The 10,660-nt window shown below is 35.2% G+C and overlaps 1 long non-coding RNA gene across 1 annotated transcript; it reads right to left on the bottom strand.

Annotated features, from left to right (window-relative positions):
- Positions 2,345-3,242, bottom strand: LOC107638045. The gene is made up of 2 exons (XR_001619708.2): positions 3,120-3,242; positions 2,345-2,632 (listed from the first exon to the last, which is right to left on the bottom strand). It is a non-coding gene; the product is annotated as an uncharacterized LOC107638045 (long non-coding RNA).

Genomic DNA, 10,660 nt, shown 5'->3' with positions numbered 1-10,660 from the left:
CTACTCTAAATTTTTAGCGAGTGAATTACTTAGAGACAATGATAGCGCAAAAAACTTCTCCGACGTGGTGTGACAGCATGTACAGCGCAATGGCAGCTATAGTGACCAACTTGAATGGCTACATTTATGCATTTAGGGTTTCAATTTAAAAATTACAAATATAAAATAGGATACAATATGAAGAGGGAGGAAGACAACCTACCCAAACAGAGAAAGGTGGCAGCTCCGACAAGCAGTGACGACAGCGACAAAATCGGTGGTGGCACCACAGCATTCCACGCGATGCAAGTTGGTGGTGGCAGCGATCAGTCCATGCGCAGTCTTTGGAGGTTGGTGGTGGTGGCCGGTGCTGACAGAGGGCTTGCGGGAGGTGGTTTAACGCGCGAGAGAGTTGTCTTCCGAAATAAAGAGGAGAGGACATGCGATTCCAAATTTAGGGTCAATTTTACCGTTGGATTTTTTGGCGGATCAATCCGACGATAACCCCATCATGCGTCACAAAAAGCAGCGTTCCTTTAAGTGAGATTTACTGGCAGACAAATCCGCCGGTACAAAACGCGCCGAATTTCTCATTCTTTCCTCCAAATATTACCAGCGCATTTACCGGTGGAAAATTGAATTCGACCGTAACATTTTTTCCAGATGAATTTATCGCCTAATTCGCCGGTGCTTTCGACAGTAAATTCGTCACTAATATCCAACATTAAATCCGATAATATTCAGTATTTTTCTTGTAGTGAATCAACACGTGAATGATCATTTAAAAGAACGGACATATAATTAAAAGGCAGTATAAAATAGTTTACACTGTCAGTACATCAAAATTAAAGTCTTAACAAATATCCTAATGAATTGAATATGGTGACTCTAAAGTAAATAAAATTGTTAAGGAATAAAGTAATGGATTAATTACTATTGAATTTATAATTTTTATTATGCGTGACTTCACTATCTTGATTTAAGTGTGACTAGACGTGTTTGGTAGTAAAATAAAATTATACAAAACAAAAAAAAAATTAAATATTCAATTACCTGTAATATATTTATTAAGAAAAAAATTTAAAAAAATCTAATAATAATTTTAAACAAAGTCTTAAGAACACTTATTAGTGAAAAATTAGAGTATAAATTGTGTATTTTTTCAAATAAACTAAGCTTAATTTTGGATAAATAACTAATTAGATTATTATTATTATTATTATTATTTTATTATCGTTATTGTTGTTGTTAACTACCAATTTAGTACTAAAAAGATTTAACCGCTAACAAAAAGGTCCCTAAAAGACATTATCGACAAAATAACTCATGAATGATTTGAAAATGCGAAAAAAATAACTAATAATTATTATATTTTTGTAAGTGACCAAAAAACTTTTGTATTTAGCGAATCGCTTATCCATTTGATTTGAATTTTTGTGCTGATATTTGAATAAATATTTTAAAAGTAAACAAGTACATTCGAAACAAAATTTGATCTCTAGATTTTCTTTTTATTTTTTAAAAAAATGATAATTCACAATAATTTTTTTTTAAATCTTGTGATGTAAAATTACCACATTTTAAGGATTAAAAAATCTTATTTTTTAATAATGAATACAAAAATTTGCTTTTTATCAGTGATATAAATTTTCGGATACTATTTTAGTAGTTTATTATTATTATTATTATTATTATTATTATTATTATTATTATTATATGCTTTTTTATTTTTAATTGAGAAGAGTTATTTTTTTTCTATCTGAATTGATTAGATCTATATAACACGATAATTTTTTATCTTTCTATTGTTATTAAATTGTTACGGCCCAGCCCAGCTGAGCATGGAAACCGACCCGACCCGGAGACCTACCAACCCGTTTGGGCAGGTCATCGTGCCCACCTGACTGGCGATTCGACCACGTACCCCTTTGCCAGCTGCACAATAGCTGGGAAGAAGAAAACTTTTTAGAAGGAGGCCTCCTCCTATGGGGTCCACTTTTCTGACATGGTATATAAGGAGAGGGACTACCCCTCCCCAAGGTACGTCACACACATCATCTTACCCCTTTTTTGCCTGCACACTTAACTGACTAGAGCATCGTAGTGTCTTTGCAGGTGACACCCCCTCCTCCATACGAAGATCTCGGGAAGTCGGTTACCCCGCCTCCAACCCAGCAACTCGGAACCAGGCAATCCCCATCTCACCAATCGAATCATCACCCCAACCCATCCGATACCCGAGCTACCGAACATAAATAATATAAGTTTTTCACACATTTTTTTTAAATGTTGAGACAAACACATTATGATAATAAAAGCATTATGTAAATTCATATATATATATATATATATATTTATTTATTTATTGGTTTAATGGAGCCCACACCTCTACATGTAGATCCATCCCTGCATTACCCAATTACCCATTATTTAAATATTTATTGAAAAGGGGACACTGTTGTAAAAGTAAGGGTACTACAAATTTAACATGGGTAATAACAAATACAATCTTCTATTGCATTGCAATGACCAGATGCTCGCCCTCCATGTATTCTCCTGCAGTCGCTGTTGCATGTGTTTTCTATACAGCCTCCTTCACTCTGTGTTTGTTGACACTCTTTTGCCTCTGATATTTTCAACAACCTTTCATTGTCTATGCATATTACACATCAACCATATAAAACCATTAGTACTTTGATGTTAAAATTAAACTATGCTTAAAGAATATGCATGTTTGATTTGTGTTTGTTACTTTTTAAATTTTGTAAAAACAATAGAAAATAAAAATACAAAAATAAGATTTTATTATTTTAGTTATTTTTTCCCTATTCTATCATAAAATTTTTAAAAGGGAGAATATTAAAAATAAAAATACAAATCAAATGTATCTTTAGTGTTTATTTGATTTGAGAAAATATTTTTTATTTTTATTTTTAATATTTTTAGCTTCAGGATGTTATTAAGAAAAATTGAAAATAATAAAATTTTATAAGTAAATAAACATAAATCAGTTTCCAATTACTTTTATAAAAAATCATTCTTCTTTTTAACAATAAAATAAATTATAAGGCAAATAATCTTATTTTCGTGCAACAGGATAAGAAAAATTAAACCTTATTTCTTAGATAACTAAAACATACCGATGCCAACGGAAAAAATAAAGAAAACGATGAGAACATAAGTAAAGGCTTTCATCTTAATTCTTATTAGCTTGAGCAGCTTTCACTCTTCAGATTTGCCTTGTTAGGTACATGAAACAACTTATACATGTCTATCCATATATATACGCCTTTGATGGCATAGAAGAATGCTAGAGTGCGTTATTAGAATAAAGCAAATTGATTTGATGGTTAAGTGATAATAAAAAATAATAAATTTTAATAGTTTTTTAATATTTATTTTTATATTATTTTTAATGTTTAAAAAAACCTAATAATAATTTTAAACAAAGTCTTAAGAGCACTTGTTAGTGAAAAATCTATCTATTCTATTATATAAAAATTGGATTTCTGTATTTAATGATGGAGCTGACATGACATGCTTCTGTAAGTGTTTCCCGATTTATTTCTTTTAACTCATTAAATACAAGTTATTACGATAAACTAATTATATCAACTAATTGATTTGATTAGATATTTAAATATCATATAATTTAGATCAATTTGATTTGGTAGTACGTGACGTGATAAACCACTATTTTATGGTTTATCTTGTACTTAATTGAGTGGATTTTATCCATTATTCTCACATTTATTCACAGAATTTGCATGTTTTACATTTTTCTTCCTGATTTTGTGCTATGATTGAAAACATGCTTCTTTGGCCTGAAATTTGCTAAATTTTAATCCTCTCTTATTACCATTCGATGCCGTGATATGGTTGTTATTAAGTGTTTTCAGGGTTTATAGGGCATGAATGACTTAGAGGATGGAAAGGAAGCATGCAAAAGTGGAAGGAATAAAAGAAATTGAAGGAATTGCTAAGTTGTCAATCCTGACCTTTTCATACTAAATCGATCGTAATTTGAGCTACAAAGGTCCGAATGAGGCGGTTTCAGTTGCGTTGGAAAGCTAACATCCGGGGCTTCAAAATGATATGCAATTTGCAATAGTTGCCAGGCAGTTAAGCGACGTGTACGCGTGGATGAAGCGTACGCGTGACTAGAAATTTTTCAGCGACGCGTACGCATGACAGAGCGTCATGTGCTGCACGTATCAGAAATCGCTGGGGCAATTTCTGGGCTGTTTTTGGCCCAGTTTCAAGCCCAAAACTGAAGATTAGAGGCTGTAGAGTGGAGCAGAATGGAGGAATGATTCATTCACACTTTCATTCACACATTAGTTAGGTTCTAAATGTAGTTTTCTAGAGAGAGAGGGTCTCTCTTCTCTCTCTAGGTTTTAGGTTTTTAGGTTTATTTTTTCTCAAATTCCCATTCAATGTTGCTTTAATTTAGTTTTTCTTCTACTTTTAATTGTTCTAGTATTTTAGTTCATCTACTTCTCTTATCGATTTCTCTATTTTCCCAATTTAATTTATGAACTCTTCATGTTAGATTCAATTTCCTATTAATGCAATTTGAGATATTTCATGTTTATTGTTTCTTTCTTCATTTGTTGGTATTGATTCCTTGCAATTGGTTGTTTAGATTTAATATTCTCTTATTACTTTTCTATGCTTTTATTTTATGCCTTCCAAGTGTTTGATAAAATGCTTGGGAGGATTTTAAATTAGATTTTTCTATTCATAGCTTAGATTGAGTAATTTGGAGACTCTGGAATTGTCAAAGTCTCTTGTTGGTTGGCGATTGAAAGTTGTTAGTTAGCTTGAGCTTCACTAACTCTAGTCTTTGATTAGGACTTGTGAACTCAAGTTGAATTGCTCACTTGACTTACCTTCAATTGTTAGAGGTTAACTAGGTGAGAGCAATTTACATCACAATTGGCAATGACAACGAGGATAGGAATTCCGATTCTCAACCCTTGCTAGGACTTATCTTAGTTTAGTTTATTTTCTTGCCATTTTACATTCTAATTTCTTATTACAAAAACCCCAAAAATATACTTTTCCATAACCAATTATAAGTACACTTCCCTGCAATTTCTTGAGAGACACCCCAAGGTCTAAATACTTCGGTTTACTTTTATTGAGTTTGTATTTATGACAAACAAATTAAATTTGATTGAGGTTGATTTGTCGGTTTAGATCTATACTAGCAACGAAATTATTTTTGTGAAATTCTTTACCGACATTTTTCCCCCATCAATTTTTGGCGCCGTTGCTGGGGAATTGCAAATGTGTGCCTTATTATTGGTTATTGTATATATTTGCTTTTTGCTTGTTTGTTAGTTTTTGTTAGTTTTAGGACTTAGTTGCTTATTTTTATTAGTTTTTGTTTTTATCTGCTATTATGAATTCTCACCCCTTTGGGTACGAGTGTGGTTACAATTATGTTGTAGGAAGTGGAGATTACAATGAAGGCATGCATCAAGGATGGGACAATCAAATATGGGAGGAGCCACAAGGATTTGATCAACCCTCTTGGCAACAACCGCCTCCAATGTATTATGAGCAAGAACCATTCCATGATGCATACCAAGACAATGGTTACGGTGGACCTCTTCGTGACAATCAACACCCACCACAATATACCTATGAACCCCCTCCTCAATATAGCCAACAACCATACTCACAAGCCCCATTTTACTATTCACCTCCATACGACCCCAATCCATATCCACCTAACCAACCACCATATGAACCATATGAACCATACATAGAACCACCCCAATTCCAAAACAATTACCCCCAAGAACCACCACCTCAATATACACCATCTCCATATCCTTATCAAGAAGAACCACCTTCGTATTATGAGCCCTTTCTCCCAACAAATGAACCCTCCTATCCACCCCAATCTCTCATAGATGATACCTTTAATGTTATTCGCCAAAGGCAAAGAGAGCTTCAAACCACACTTACCTCTACTCTCACTGGTCTCACCTCTACTCTCCAAGCTCTTATATCCCGTGTGGATCCATCAATCCAAGAGCAACATGATCCCAATTATGCTAGTGACATGGAACAAGGGAGAAGGGATCATCTTAGGAATTTAATGGATCGAATCTATGCATCCATACTTCAAGAAAAGCATGAGGAGGCCCAAAAGGTGGAAGTGGGAATTGAAGAAAGTTGTCAAGAAGTGGAAGACATCAAGGAGGAGTTTGATTTTGTATTAGAGCAAGTGGAGGAAGCCGAAATTATCGAAGAAGAGGAAGTGGTTGAAGACTTAGGAGATGCGGAACCTCCATGGGAAACTCAAGTCATAAAGCCTCCTTCCAAGACATTTGAATTGATGTTGAGGACGGTGTACAACCTCCAAGGCATATCATGGTTGAAGACCTTGAAGAGGTTGATTAAGAGATGGATTCAATCATTGATGAATTCTTATCTACAATTGAATCCTCTCCCATTGGACTTGACATGGAGATTAAAGAAGAAGAAGCACAACCTCCCATGCCCTTGGTAAGCAATGACAAAGAGATTGAATTGGAAGAAAGCTACCAAGAAGAAGAGGTTGAAATTGAAGAAGCTTGCAAAGAGGTGGAAGTTGTCAAGAAAGAACACAAGGGAGTGGAGCTTGAAATCACCTTGCCAAAGTTGTTGGAGACCTCTCCGCCTAAGTCACCATCATCCTTCACAACATTCAAGTGGGTAAAATTCATATCCTTTAGCTTTCTCATTCCACTTGAATATGGTTTGCTTTAGATGGATGGTCAACTTAGGAATATTTGTGGCTTTAAGAGTACAAGAGAGAGGGTTAGTGGTTGGAAACAACAACTGAAGCTCATTATGGTTAGACCATCAAGGTTGAATTGTAAAGGTTGGAGTCATGCTACATTGAATGGGTCTAGGAAGTTGTTTGGAGGCTTCATTGAGAATTCATCTTGCTTATCACCCAAGTGGAGAAATGATGATCAACAAAAAGACGGGTGTAAAAGCAAGGTTTGGAACTCCGGAGTTCATTCCAACAATCAACACTCTTGGGGCCTTGTCACTTGCTTTAACTTGCTTGAAGGCTTTATGCACCTAGTTTGGGATTCCAGAGGCTATTGGAATTACAAACATTGGTGGAGATTCAAGGAAGAGTTCAAGCATAAGTCACCCTGACAAGGAGCTCACCAAATGTCCAACTTAAGGACTTTAACTAAAAGTGCTAGGTGAGAGACACCCACCATGGTAAATTCTTCCTATTTTCTCTTTTATTTATGTTGGTAATAAGTTGAATTTTCTATTTTAGTTGGGTTTATTGGTTTTCACTTATTTAATAAAGTTTGGCTTTACTTTGGTAGCTTGTTAGTTAAAAAAAAGGGGGATGTGATGCGTACGCATGACCAACGCATACGCGTCGATGCAATTTTTTCTCTCTGGTATATTGAACAGAGAGTTGCGCTGGAACTGCGCGGGAGGAGTGCTTGGTGCACAACCCATCCCACGCGTACGAGTGACCAACGCATACGCATCACTAAGAATTTTGTCATTCCACGCATGTACGTCAGAGACGCGTACGCGTGATACGAAATTCGGTGTAACTTGATATATTGAACAGAGAGTTGTGCTGGTACTATGCTGGAATCATGCGTTTGGCATGACGAGATGTCACGCGTATGTGTGATCGATGCTTACGCGTCACCTGGATTTTTGCTCACCCACGCATAAGCGTGAGCGACGCTTACTCGTCGCCTTTTCCTCTGCTAACCCACTGATAATGAGTTTTGTCGTGTCGGTTTAGAATTTCTTCTTATAGAAAGAATAACTTCGTTGTAAGCATAGTTCTAAACCAACAAACAATTCCCACATCAAAAATTTGAGTTGTCACAAGTAACAAACCCCAATGAAAATTAACCGAAGTATTTAAACCTCGGGTCGTCTCACAAGGAGTTGCAATGAAATGCTCAATTATTGGCTACAAAGGGGGTAAGGGGGTTGGTTTTATATTTTTGCAAGAAAAGTAAATGGCAAGAAAAAGTAAATAGCAAAAAAGTAAATGATAAGAACTAATAAGATAAAGGAAAAGAACTCTTGGCTAGACATAGGTAATTGAGATCATTATCCTTGTCTACAAACCATATATTGATAATTATGAGAGGCCAAGCTCATTAAGTCTACTTCCAAAAGTCTTAAGTACGTAATATCTACTCCTAGACTTGAAGTACGTCAAATGGCTTTGATCACATCAACCCATAAGTCCCAACCTACCTACTAATTAGATTAGTAGTGGGTTGGCGTCAATGAGTATCAAATTGATCACCAAGGGTTCTCAAATCACCAATTCAATGAGACCCAATGACTCAAGGTCACTCAATTCCCTTAGCCTAGGCCAAGAGTCAAGAAAACTACTCAAAAACTAAAGGAAACATTTTAACAAACACTTAGAGTGCAAGAAAAGTAAACATCATAAAATGCTAAAATTAGTGAAACCCATGACTACTACAAACAAGAAATCAACAATAGCAATCAAGATCAACATAAAAGAGATATGGAAACATAAAATTGCATTAAAAGAAATCAAGATTCAACAATGGTTCATAAACATAAAAATGGCAAAATAGGGGAATTAACAACAAGAAATAGAAGAACAAAGGTGTAACAACAAGAAATTAAAAGAGAAAACTAAATCAAAACAAGAATTGAAAGATGAATTTAAGAAAAGTAAACCTAAACTACCCTAAATTCTAGAGAGAAGGGAGAGCTTCTCTCTCTAGAATTCTAGCCTAAAACATGATGAAAACTAAACTATGACTACTTCCCTCCATTCCCCCTTCAATCCTTGGGTTCAATAGCATCAGAAATGGGTTGGATTAGGCCCAAAATGAGCTGCAAAATCGCTGGGGGCGATTTCATTAAGGTGGGCCACGGATAGCATCTGTGCGCGCGCGCGCCCCTATGCGTCAGGCAAAATATAGCAAATTTTATATCATTTCGAATCCCCGGATGTTAGCTTTCCAACGCAACTAGAACCGCCTCATTTGGACCTCTGTAGCTCAAGTTATGGTCGTTTGAGTGTGAAGAGGTCATGCTTGACAGCTTTACGGTTCCTTCATTTCTTCATGAGTTCTCCCACTTTGCATGCTTTTCTTCTCACTTCTTCCATCCAATACTTGCCTTATGAACCTGAAATTACTCAACAAACACATCAAGGCATTGAATGGAATTAAAGTGAATTAAAATCACCAATTTTAGGGCCTAAAAAGCATGTTTTCACATTTAAGCACAAATCAAGGGAGAATTGCAAAACCATTCTATTTCATTGAATAAATGTGAGAAAAGGTGATAAAATCCCCCAAAATAAGCACAAGATAAACCACAAAATTGGGGTTTATCACCCACACGTACGCGTGGGCGACGCTTATGCGTCGGTTTGCAGATTCCATTTTTCTACTTTCTTCTCTCCTTTCTTATTCTTTCCTCCTTCTTTCCTACTTTCTTCTCCTCCTTATTCTTTCTCATTTTCTTTTCCTCATTGCATTTACATACTTTCATTCATTGCATTTTAACTTTGTGCATGTTTTTATTTTCTTTTCTAAGTTTATTATTTTTCCATTGGTGCTAAATGTTCTTATTCCACTATTGTATTTTTCTTGCATTATTTTGGTGCTTAGTGACTTGTTTTATGTTGTTGGGTGATATTATTTATAGGTCAATGCTAATCTTTTGTGACATTTGTATCCCTTTTGCATTGATATGAACTTATATTGTCTTTCATGACCCACTCTCTCTCCCCATTGCAATTCTTGCACTATTGATTTGCCATTTGCTTATATTGCATTCTCACTTGCATGTTGCAGCTACCATGTAGTTGATAACCTCATTAGTCTCTGGCATTAGCCCACCCATATCTTATTTGTTTTCATATCTTTGTTTGTGGGTTATTCTTTTTCCTTTTTCTCTTCTTTCAGGATAGCCACCAAGAAGGAGAAGAAAAAGACTCTAAATGGGGCAAACAACAAGTCCATCTACACAATCCTTTCAAGAAGCTCAGCAGTTGCAGTTGTTGCAACCCGTCCACTTGCACATCTTTGCATGCACCAAGGACGGTGCAATCGTTAAGTGTGGGGAGGTCAATACCGACTCCGTGGGTTAGTTACTTTCTTTTCAACACCAATGTTTAATTTTCTTTGTTAGTTAGTTGTTGCATTGCATAATATATTGCATGAGCGGTTACTTACTTGCATTTAGGTACTACTTGGTTGAAGTGATAAATTCTTTTTCAAGATACTATTTTATAGCATTGCACTAATTTGAATTAAAATTTTTGTTGAACATTGCTTGAAGAAATTTGTTTTGGAACATGGTTTTAGAGCTCGAACACACAAAACTAGTGAGCTTTTGAACCTATTTGATTGGTTGCATTTTATCAACCAATATTCTATTTTGGTGTGTGTTGTTATCTCTAAAATTGTGATCTTTGTCTTGCTTGATTCTATATTTCCATTGTTTGATGTATGCGTGCACTTATGTGATTGAGGCCTTTGTTTCACTAAGCTTACATACCCATATGACCTTATCCCTTTCATTATCCTTTGCAAATAAAAGTTGAGCCTATTTTACCCCTTTTGTTCTTTACTTTAGTTCATCACTAACTCTAAGTGGAAAACAATACTGTCCTTAATTTGAATCCTTG

This window comes from Arachis ipaensis, chromosome B04, assembly GCF_000816755.2.
Source record: "Arachis ipaensis cultivar K30076 chromosome B04, Araip1.1, whole genome shotgun sequence".
NCBI classification, from domain to species: Eukaryota; Viridiplantae; Streptophyta; class Magnoliopsida; order Fabales; family Fabaceae; genus Arachis; species Arachis ipaensis.
The sequence above is the reverse complement of the archived record's forward strand: the minus strand, read 5'-3'. Positions and strand labels throughout refer to the sequence as shown.